Genomic DNA, 12,247 nt, shown 5'->3' on the forward strand with positions numbered 1-12,247 from the left:
TTTCTCATGTTCTACTGACTTCCTAGATTTAAATGTTGGTGCTCTTTAATTTTAATGTCTTCTCCAGTGTATATTTTGTACCTTGTTTCAAAGAGGAATGATTGAGCGCTTTGGTCCAACCCTGAGTTTCCAAGTCTTTAATTCCAGTGAGCTGCTGTATTGAATGCAGCCTTTAGGATCATAACAAAATCTTGCACAATATCATACATCATTTTTCTGCAAACTTTATTTACTTATTTTAATTAATTAATTAATTATTTTACTGTTTCCCTCCCTCTCCTCCCAGTTCCTATCCCCCAAACCCCTCTGTTCTCATCCCCCAATCCACTTCTCCTTTGTTTCTGTTAAGGAAAAGGTAGGTTTCCATGGATATCAACAAAACATGGCATATCAAGTTACAGTAAGACTAATCACATCCCCATGTGTTAAGGCTGGGCAAGGTGACCCAGTATGAGGACTAGGATCCCAAAAGTCAGTAGAAGAGTCAGAGACAGCCCCTGCTCCCACTGTTAGGAGTCCCACAAGAGGACTAAGCTACTCAACTGTAACATATGTGCAGAATGTCTAGGGCAGTCCTGTGCAGGCTCCCTGGTTGTCAGGTCAGTCTCTGTGAGGCCCTATAAGCCCAGGTTAGTTGATTCTGTGAATTTTCTTGAGGTATCCTTGACCCTTCTGACTCATACAATCTTTTCTCCCCTTCTTCTACAGGATTCACCAAGCTCTGCTAAGTGTTTGGCTCTGGGTCTGTATCTGTTTCCATCTGTTGCTGGATGAAGCCACACATTTTTAGGTCCATTCTTTTGTCCAAGGTATAAATACAAGCAATTGGCCTCACCCCCTCTCCTTCTTCCTCCATCTGGAAGAAACATGGCAGCAGGAAAGACATATAAAGGAGGTGATAAAAACTAAGCAAGCAATAATATTCCTTGGGAGCAATCATGAGGATAGAGAGCTTTGAGGTGGTGCAGTTGGGTCTTGGGGACCTAAAAGGCATATTTACCTTCAAAAAGACTGAAACAGGGAAAAGCCTCAGCTATTATACTCTAGCATAGCCACAGTAGTCAACATAACGAAAACTTCCACTTCCACGATAGTTAAAAATCTCACCATCGTAAGCTATTCTTCCAAGTCTGCCTGTTGCCATCCCCTTCCCAGACCCAATTTCTCCTTCACTGCTACCATGCAAAATAAACAGTTAAATCTGGCTTGTGTTATGGGCTGAGATGCATCCCCTCAAAATTCATATAATTAAATCCTAATGCCAACATAATGGAGACTGTATTCAGAAGTGGGATCCTTAAAAGGAGTGATTAGATTAAAATTCAATTCAAATAACTCTCATTTTTATTAAAAATAATAAGAGAATAAAGAATGTGGACACAATGAACCATCTGCATGAAGTCATAGAGAGCAGCCATCTACAAGCCAAGAAAGATGTGTTGGAAGACATGTCCTGCTGACTCCTTGGTCTTGGACTCTGCTCCCAGGAAGGGTAAAACAATAAAAAATATGTTGTTTGAGGTTCCCAGTCTGTAAACAGTGCTTTGGGATACAGCCTTAACATGGGTGAGACTTGCTGTGTTCAGGTATCCTTTCTGATTTATGCTCACAAACTCAGCATTTTATTTTTTATCTGCATGTGTGTTTTGCCTGTTTGTATGTATGTGCATGCCTGGTACCCTTGAAGATCAGAAGGCTGCATTGAATCCCCTGACACTGGATGGATGATTATGAGCCACCATGTGGGTGCTGGGAAAACAACCTGCATCTCTTGCAAGACCAGCAAATTCTCAGCAAATTCTGCTGAGCCATCTCTCCAGCTCCACATACCGAACATTTTCAAATAGGCTCCATAATGAAGCAAGATAGTGATATTGTCTTTACTGGAATAAACCAGCGAACATATTGCTGTATCTAAACCAGCAGTTCTCAACCTGTGGGTTATGGCCTCTGTGGCAAACCTCGATCTCTAAAAATATTTACATTATGATTCACAACAGTAGAAAAATTAGAGTTATGAAGTATCAACAAAAATCACTTTATTGTTTGGGGTCACCACACCCTGAGGAACTGTATTAAAGGGATGCCCCATTAGGAAGGTTGAGAACCACTGGTCTAAGCAGAAGTACTAAGCATTTAGTTTCTAATAAGGAACTAAATAACAATTCCAATACTATAGGATTATGCGGAGGGTTGTTTTGTTTTGTTTGAAACAGGTTCTCTTATAGATTTAGCTGGCCTTGAACTTTGTATGTAGCCAAGAATGACTAGACCTTCTGGTTGCTAAAATGATGCTGTTACTTAAAGGATTTAGCATCCTATGAAATTTCATGCAACTAGAACCAATTACATTGCTGAAAATAAGTTGTCATGGTCAGTATCTGGCTACCAGATATATTGAATAAAATGATCACATTTACGGATCTACAAATATTCTGCAGTGTTAGAAGTGCTTCTCATCTGCTCCAGTTTCTTGTTTACTGAATGAGATGCTGTAAGGATGAGACAATGCCCTATGCCAAAGTGGAGCACACGCAGTAACCCAAATCTCTGCATTTGTAATTCAGGACCCTTACTTTCTTGTCCAGGACCAACCTCAATGGCAATGCCCCATTTTGGAGGGCAAGAAACATGGTCAGCGACTTAACTGTAAATTTGGCTTCACAACTATGTATTCTAACTTTCACCAATTCCTCTGTGCCTGCCCTGCTGTTCCTTCCTGTGGCTTCAAGTGCTTGCCACAACTTGTCCTTCGTCTGACTAAGGGTGCTTACTCATCTTTCCAGACTGACCTCGGGCTCCCCTCCAGACCAAGTTCCATTTATGTAGACTGGGTTTCTTCAGAGGTCCATCGCCCTGGCCCATCTTTCAGGTTCAGCTCTCAATTCGGTCAAGCTGTGTGTCAGGCACCCGAACCTGACGTGGAGCTGTGCCTGGCTTGCTTCAGTCACATGCTCCAGCTGCACCATTCATGCCTCAGCCCACATTGTCCCCACATTCTCTGTCCTCCCCAGCCTGTGCCACCACTCAGTCTGCACCCCTGATCTTTCATCTCCCTCGGCATGTACAGTGCTCCAGCCTGTGTGCCACCCCCACACTGCAGCCCTTTCAGATGTTATCCTCTTGCCTTTTTTGAAAAATTTATTTTTATTCCATATTCATTAGTGTTTTGCCTGCATGTATGTCTGTGTGGAGGGTGTCAGAAGTTCTGGAACTGCAGTGGCAGACTGATGTGAGCTACCATGTGGGTGCTGGGAATTGGACCCAAGTCCTCTGGAAAAACAACCCATGGTCTCAACCACCAAGCCATCTCTCCAGCTCCTTCTCTTGACTCTTATGTCCCCTAATTCACTACCCAGTCAGCAGCTACCCAGCCTAATTCCCTCCCAGGTTTGTGTACCTCATCCATAGAGTATATATTCCATCCTATGTTCCCTAGGCTTCTGAAAAACAGAATTCTAACATGTCTCCATAGATCTTAGCATATGAGAGGCACATATATCTTATCTTCTCTCAGTCACTCAAACACTGACTGAGGTGTGAAGAGACCTTGCAGATGAGATATCTCCATGAGGAAAAAAAAAAAAAAAGCAGTGCAATTTGTAAAATCATTCTTTGGACAGTCCCTCAGTTTAACCATATGAAACAAGCGGTAAAGAGATGGGTCAGTGGGCAAAGTGCTTGTGGTACAGTCATGAAGACCTGAGTCTCATACTTAGTGGAGGTTAGGGAGCAGAGGATTACAATACCTGCCAGTAAACACAGCGTCAGAGGCAGAGAAAACTGGATCTGGCTGCCTTATTGGCTGGCTAGTCTAGCCAGTTGGTGATCTCTATGTTCAGTGGCAAACCCTGCCTCAAAAAATAGAGTGACAGAGGAAGACACTCAACATTGACCTTAGGCCTACACACATGTATACGCATCATAACATGCATGCAGTTGCACAGGCATACACTACACACACACACACACACACACACACACACACACACACACACCATACAGTCTGCACCCCTGATCTTTCATCTCCCTCGGCATGTACAGTGCTCCAGCCTGTGTGCCACCCCCACACTGCAGCCCTTTGAGATGTTATCCTCTTGCCTCTTTTGAAAAATTTATTTTTATTCCATATTCATTGGTGTTTTGCCTGCATGTATGTCTGTGTGGAGGGTGTCAGAAGTTCTGGAACTGCAGTGGCAGACTGGTGTGAGCTACCATGTGGGTGCTGGGAATTGGACCCAAGTCCTCTGGAAAAACAACCCATGAGGAAGACACTCAACATTGACCTTAGGCCTACACACATGTATACGCATCATAACATGCATGCAGTTGCACAGGCATACACTACACACACACACACACACACACACACACACACACACACATACACACACACACACACACACACACCATACACACACATACACCTACACACACATACACACACACACCTACACACACACCCCTACATACACACCACACACACCACACAAACACACATACACCTACACACACACACCCCTATACACACACCTACACACACACACACACACCTATACACACACAACACCTACACACACGCATACACACACTAATAGATAAATGAATAGATAAAAAAACAAAAACATAGGACAACTGAGATTCAATTCCAGGATTTTTTTTTTCCAGCATGTTAGAAAGTTTCTTGTGAGAGGGAATGTTTTGGCTTGGTTGAGGTTATTTTTTTTTTTTAAAATCGGGGTCTGATATAGCCCAAGCTGACTTCAAACTTTATGCTGAGGTAGCCTTGAATTCCTGACCCTCCAGTGCCATGATTTCTCGAGTGTACCACTGTACCTGGCTTGGGTTTCTTTTGGTGATGAGATCAAAGCAGGTTTAATTTGTGGAAAGCATGGAAATCATTGTTTGGCCAGTGGCTATATATCATAGCTCTTCACTTCATCCTCTCTAGTCTTCCAGATATTCCATTGTGTTTTATTTTCTTTGCTTATGCTTGCTTGTGTCCTGACACAAGGTCTCACCATATAAACCTGGCTGGCCTGGAACCCACAATGTAGACTAGGTTAGCCTTGAACTCACAGAGCTCCATGTGCCTCTGCCTCCCAAGTGTTGAGATTAAATGCACACTGGGCTTTTGGCTTTTAAAGTATTAATAGGCATTTAGTTGCTATGAATATGCAACCAAAAATGCCCATTTATGCTTTTGTCTTCCGCAAAAAGAATTTATAATGAATGAAAATATAAAATGAGTAGAGTTGGGTATAGTAGCACATACATATAATCCCAACACTTGGGAGGCTGAGTCAGGAATATCAAAAGATGTTCAAGGACAGCTTGGACTACAGAATAAAATGCTGAAGAAAGGAAGGAAGAAAGGAAGAAAGGGAGGGAGGGAGAGAGGAAGGGAGGGAGGGAGGGAGGGAGGGAGGGAGGGAGGGAGGGAGAGAGGGAGGGAGGGAGGAAGAAAATGTGCTTTACAGCAATACTGATACACAATGGAAATGCTAATCCATGCAAACCAGGAGAGGTGACTGGTCCCCAATATCACCTAGCACAGCAGACTAAATGAAAAGAGGACAGAGAAGGAAAGGAAGATGGAAATCTGTTTATCAGGACAGTCTAGACCTGCATGACAAAACCGAACAGCAGAAACTTTGGAGCCAATTTGGTATAAACCAGTTCTTGCCATCTACTGACTGCATTTACCTTGGGCAATTCACCTTACCTCTCTGGTCATAGCCATCCAAAAAACAAATAATAAAATCAATCTCCTCCATTGAGTGTTATTTGTAATACAGAACATAAGTCCAGATCACCAAGGAGACCTGAAACTGTTAGTGCCTTTCTCCTTTTCCTCTTTGGGCTTAGCAAAAGGCAGGATGTGTTCCAGCATTCTTTTAGACATCTGGACAGAGCCTAGGACCAGGGACTACAAAAGAAAAATAGTGGAGGGGTTCAAGTCTGAGCCAGGTTCCTGTTCAGCTGGCTGCAGGTTCTTGGAGGAATCTGTAGAGTAAAATGCTCATGGGAAGGGAGATAACTCAGGAGTGGGGTCGGCAAGAAAGGCACCAAACACTGCGATCAAATACAAAAGGGTATTTATATATTATTACGGTGTTGTGGACAAGCACATTAAGCTTGCAGTTCTAAGCTATGGCCTTGTCCCAAGGAAAAGTATTTAATAGTAGATGCATGAATACTGGGAGAAAACCTGTGAATGGGTCGGGACTAGGGAGTAGAATGAGGCTTACAATGCCCTGTGAGTGAGTATTATCAACAAAAGTCATTGAGTCGGAGACAGAGAAACCTTTGTTCTAAGATCAAGATTTTAGGGTATACTCCTTAAATAAACTAAACAAAGAGAGGACAGGACTTTGAGGACAAAATAACTCAATTATCAACCGGATAGATATAAGAGCAAGGTCAGCTCTGGAGGAACAGCTGCCACATGGAGCTGAGTCACTGTGACCTGATGCTGAGTCAGCAGAAGACAGGCTCTCTAATTGTTCTCCAGGGCTGGGGCAGGGCTAAATGCACAGATGGAATCCACAGGGACACTGTTGCACAGTTTCCTGACCTTGTGGAGAGAAGGACAAAGATTCTCAGCAATCTCAGGAGCTTTCCAGCCAATGGCTGAAGCCAAATTCTTAACACTGTTTTCAGAGTCTGATAACAGGCACCAGTTACAATACTTCTTTGCTGTTCTGTCTTTCCCACCCAGGGAACTTGTTCTAAACAGTTTTCTATTGCACCTTGGACCTAACGAGTTAGAGTCTACACGTGGAACAAATCAGTTGTACCAGACGAACATGATGCAAACTCAAATTAGAAATCCAGAGTCCAGAGTGGAGAAGCTCTTCCAAACTTGGAATATTTGAGGCCTGCATAATTGGCAGTAGTTAGCTCATTTCACTTGCCTTAGGAAATAGCCAAGTGCTAATAACCATGACTTTGAGGCAGAACCAGGTAACTTAGAGAAAGAGGAAGAGTGTGAAGAAGGGGAGGGAGGGAGAGAGAGAGAGAGAGAGAGAGAGAGAGAGAGAGAGAGAGAGAGAGAGAGAGAGAGAGAGAGAATATAAAGATACAAAATAAAATATGCCATTTTAACCATACCTAAGTTTGAAATTGTGTAGCATTAACTATGCTGTGCAACTAGACCCTCTATGTACAGCCATCTTATGTCTACAGGCAATATATTTGTGAATTCAGCCACATGGCAGATAGAAAATAGAAACTGCCTGCAGTAAATATGTACAGATTTTTTCCAGTCACTAATGTCTCTGAGAAGCACTTTTCCCCCCAGAAATTGAGAACTGAAAAATTTTACCACATTGTTCTCTCAGCTCAGATCTCCAGTGTTAAGCAAATCAAGCAAATAATCCTAACAATTTAAGCAAAAAGCCCACATCCTCACCTTAAGTGTTGCATTCTCTGCCAAAGCTGAAGTTAGTTTTGTTGGGAGTGACTTCTGTGGGCTGACATTAAGAAAGAAAGAAAAGAAAAATTACACCCTTTTCTGGCTTCCCTAGGACACTGGCCTGATAGAATGAAGTTAAGCACTCAATAAAAATCATGCCCTTTACAAAGTAAAAGAGGGGGAGAAAAGGGCCATTTATAATGTGTGGGGGATGAAATGAGGAATATGGCAATGGCATCAACCATCCAGGACTGAACCTGATTCTCCTGAACTACAAATAGGAGCTAATCAGCTCACCATCTCCATAGAGCTCACCTGGCTAAAACCAGCAGTGACAAGAGGAAGCAGCTACTTCCATTCTGGAATTAAAGACTCAGAAACTCAGGGTTGGACCAAAGGGCTCAATCATTCCTCTTTGAAACAAGGGATAAAGTACACACTGGAGAAGACATTAAAATTAAAGAGAGGAAGGAAAGATTGTCACATGACCACTCCATTTATCTTTGCTGGGACTCTGCTGGGGACAAATTTACTTGTCCTTTTGTGTGTGCCTCCTGAGTTAGGCAGGTCCCAAAGCAAATATTTTTCTCAGTATGGGACATGCTTTCAATCATGCTGATTCCAAAGACGTCTCCCCTTCACCACTTGGCATTATTTTTTGTAAACAAATTAGAGATGAATTGCTTTGATCAGATTCTGTGAGGTGGAATGTTTTATGTCTATTTTATGTTTCAGTTCTTCAGAAAGAACAAATGAAACAAAAACATTGCTCTGGGTATTTCAAACGATTTGAGCCTGCATAGTGTTTGAATTCTGAATTCGGTTTAAAACAATGCTTTCTCCCCCCCCCCCCCACACTTTTAAAGTCTTATACATGTAATATTTCTTGTTCATGCACAGCTACTCTTTAAACAAACATGATTTTCACCAATAAAGAAGATGGCAGGCTTGTGGTCAGAAAGGGAATTAAAACAACAGATGGCTTGGTTCTCTGGTTTCAGATACCACACATATGCATGAACCAACCTCTTTTCATAGGATGTAAAGAAAAAAAATGAATGAAACCCCAAGTGTCAGAGCAAATTACACCTGAGTTGATCATCCTTTGTAAGGGATTAAGATACATCATCATGCTGAGATTGCCCACACTTTCCTTTACCTGCCAGTAGAATTCAATTCAAATTTCATTTGTAAAAATATGTGCACTAAAGCACTCCATACCTCTTTTGTCATGAGCTGCTGGACAAAATTAGCCATAAAACCTTTTTTGGACAGCAGCTGTCAGGGTGCTGTTGTAGGTGTTGTGAGAGATGTGAGACTATTTAAAGCACAGAGCCTTCCTTCAAAGGGCTGTTTTCTAGGGGGAAGGCAGCTCCAGGCACTTACACTGTGATAAGACTGCTGTGAAATAATCCTTTTTTACACTGTGAAGATTTGTTGCTGTGATTGGTTTAATGAAGAAGCTGACTGGCCAATAGCTGAGCAGGATAAAGTTAGACCAGAAAGCCAAACTAAGATTGCTGGAAAGAAGAATGTTGGAGTCAGAGGAGTTGCCAGCTAAATTCAGAGGAAGCAGGAGATGAATGTGCCATGTTTAGAAAGGTAAATAAGGGGTATGGGTCAAGTTAAAAATGTAAGAACTGTTTAGTAACAAGCCTGAGCTATTGGCTGATCATTTCTAATTAATATAAGCCTCAGTGTATTTATTTTGGGAGCTGCTTGCAGGACAGAAACTTTTGTCTACATGAGACATTAACATTCGACCCAGACTTGGTCAGATGGTGCTTCTCTGAGCTTGTATGAAGAGAGATGATGAAAAGAAATGGCACTTTGGAAAACTGATGAAGAGGATGGGGATTTTGATGTTTTCTAGTATTAACAATGGTTATTATCAAGCTAAATTCAATATTGAAAAACAGCATAACTTATGTGGCATGGTGCCCTGCCTATTATCTAGTACTTAGGGAAGACAACAAAGCTTAATATTATTTACCTACCTAATTTCCCAAAATTACAGTGATAGGAATTAAAAGAGAATTTCCAGCTACATAGAAAAAGAAACATTTTTTATGGCATCAATTTCCTCCTTTCTTGCCCTTCCCCCTTTCCATTCTTTCTTTATTCCTCCTTCCTTTCCACCCTCTCACCTTCTCCACCCCTCCCTTCTGTTTATTAGAGAAGTATCTCTCCTCGTAGCTCATGCTGGCCTCCACGGTTCCCTCTTTCTCAGTTCTCTAAATGAAAATTCCATTCTGCATTGAAATCTTGATAAATAGATGTTTACATTTTTGACATGATTCTGATTAAAAGCAGCATGGAAATATAAGAATGTCCACAGATACTTGGCTTTCTCAGACTATGCTTACACAGCCAACCTCCTATGGGTGGAATGTCCTCTTGGACTCTTGGATATATTGAGCTTGGCATTTACTTTTGAGTTTTATTCTTTAAAAGTAGTGTGAGCAATTGTATTAGTCAGGATTTTCTAGCTTAATGGAATTTATAGCATGGATCTCTCTATATATACAGATAGGGGATTTATTAGAATTACTTTCAGGCTGTTGTCTAATTAATCCAGTGATGGCTGCCTATGAATGTAAGGTCCAAGAATCACATAGTTTTATGTCCATAAGCCTGAATGTCTCAGCTGGTCTTGGGTATATGCTGTAATCCTGAAGAAGTAGGCTATAATTCCAGTGAAGGAATGGATGTGCTAGCAAGGGCAAGAGCAAACAGGTAAAGAGATGCTCCCTTCTTCCACGACCTTTATATAAGCTTCTGGAAGAATGTGTGGCCCAGACTACAGGCTGATCTCCCCACCTCACAAGACTTGGATTAAAGCTGTCTTCCCACCTCAAAGATCCAAGTTAGAAGTGGCTCTTTCCACTTCAAATGATTTAATTAACAACAACTCCCTCACAAGTGTGGTTAGCAATTTTGGGGTTTTAGTTAATTCCAGTGTAGTCAAGTTGACAACCAAAACAGCCATGTTTGTTGGAAGGCAGACAAAAACAAAAACTAACAAAAACCAACAAACCACTCTTAATAAATCTATCTGGAGTCTCTCCATGTCTGTAACTGTCCTCAAAAGTCTCTTATTAAGGAAGCTAACTGTGTTTCATCACGAGTGCACAACTCAGCACAGATTCAAGCTCAGTGTTTCTGAAATCTAAAGTAATAGAGAATATGCGACTCTCTTGTTCGTCTATTCCAGTGTTCCAGAATACCCCTTGAAGAGATCCTTCTTTCAGTGGGACTCCTCTAAGGTATGGCACTGGTTTAGACATTTGTTTCACTCTGCATCCGCTCCAGTCCTCTACACTCTTCTCTTGTCTCTAAATTCTTTTCAAGACAAAGGTCAAAATTCCATTTATTACAGCTGAATCTGGGAGTTTGGGCCCTAAAGACAGCAAACAGTGAATAAAAGGTGAAATGATACATGTTTAAAACAGATGCTGTATGTCATACAATATATTGCTCCTTTACTTATAAAGGTTTTTTTGGGGGGGAGGGGGGTGTAGGCTAGAGAAGCCAGAGAATTAATCTGTGAGATTCTAGAATAAGTGTTAAATAATGTAGATACATAAATACAGAAAACCCTTGCATTTTGAAGTTAAAAGCAAATGCTGTATATAAGATTTATCACACCAAAGGCATGTTAAGGAAATACATTTTATTACAGATTTTACTCTACCAACTGCGGTGATATTTAATCTGTGTACCCTAATAAAGTTTATCTGAGGAAAAAGCCAACCACTATAGTAAACATAGAGGTAAGGCAATGGTGGCATATGCATTTAATCCTATCATGTGGAAGGCAGAGATCCATCTGGATCTTTGTGAGTTCAAGGCCACACTGGGAACAGAGCCAGACGTGGTGGCACGTAACTTTAATCCCAGCACTAACCATAAAGGTCTGGAGGTCTGTACAGACAGACAAGAAGTGACAGAGCTGGGCAGGAAGAGGAACTTATGTAGCTGGGAGGAGAGACCAAATGAAATGGCAGAACAAAAAGACATATAGGCGTGGGTATAAAGGAAGTAGGTCTCTTTGGCTGAGGATCTCCAAGTGATAAGAACCTGGCTGGCTTCTTTCTGCTTTTCTGATCTCTCCGTTTTAACCCCAATATCAGGCTCGGTTTTTTTTTTTTTTTTTTTAATTAATAAGACTGTTTAGCACTTCATCTTACAACCAATTTATTTAACAGATACACTGTACACCAGAGACTATTCTGTAAATTTACTTGCAATGAAGATTGTAAGTAAATTTAAGATTGTAAAATTGGTCCTGCCAAATGTTCTGAATAGTTTTGGATGCAAGAAGACATCAGAAATCATAAAATGTATTCTACAATTTTTTTTTTACCGTTTTATACTATTATCATCTTCACAATCAGTAAATTCCATTGAATACTAAGAATCCATAACATATTCCTTGGAATACTACTCCACACCAAAGACCACTCCTCAGAAACTCAACTAAAACAACAAAAGCAACAAGGAAATTCCCACTAGAGAATTAATCAGGGAAGAAAGATTTGGAAGAAAGTGCAAGGCTCATGTGGACCCACTTTCAGGATTGCCCAGAAGAAAAGACAACCTTTCAAAGCAAAGACTTTATCCAATGTGCAAATGGCTCTTCTACCCTCTCCCTCCATGGCTACACCTCAAATAAGAAGAATAAAATCTTCCAGGAAAGGCGCAAAGCTACACAGAGAAACCCTGTCTCGAAAAAAAAAAAAAAAAAAAAAAAAGAAGAAGAATAAAATCAGAAGGGGTCTGAGGAGAACCAAGTAAATGCAGCCTTGGGTGGGTATGTTTCCACACATG

This window comes from Peromyscus maniculatus, chromosome 9 (genome assembly GCF_049852395.1).
Source record: "Peromyscus maniculatus bairdii isolate BWxNUB_F1_BW_parent chromosome 9, HU_Pman_BW_mat_3.1, whole genome shotgun sequence".
In the NCBI taxonomy this organism is placed as follows: Eukaryota; Metazoa; Chordata; class Mammalia; order Rodentia; family Cricetidae; genus Peromyscus; species Peromyscus maniculatus.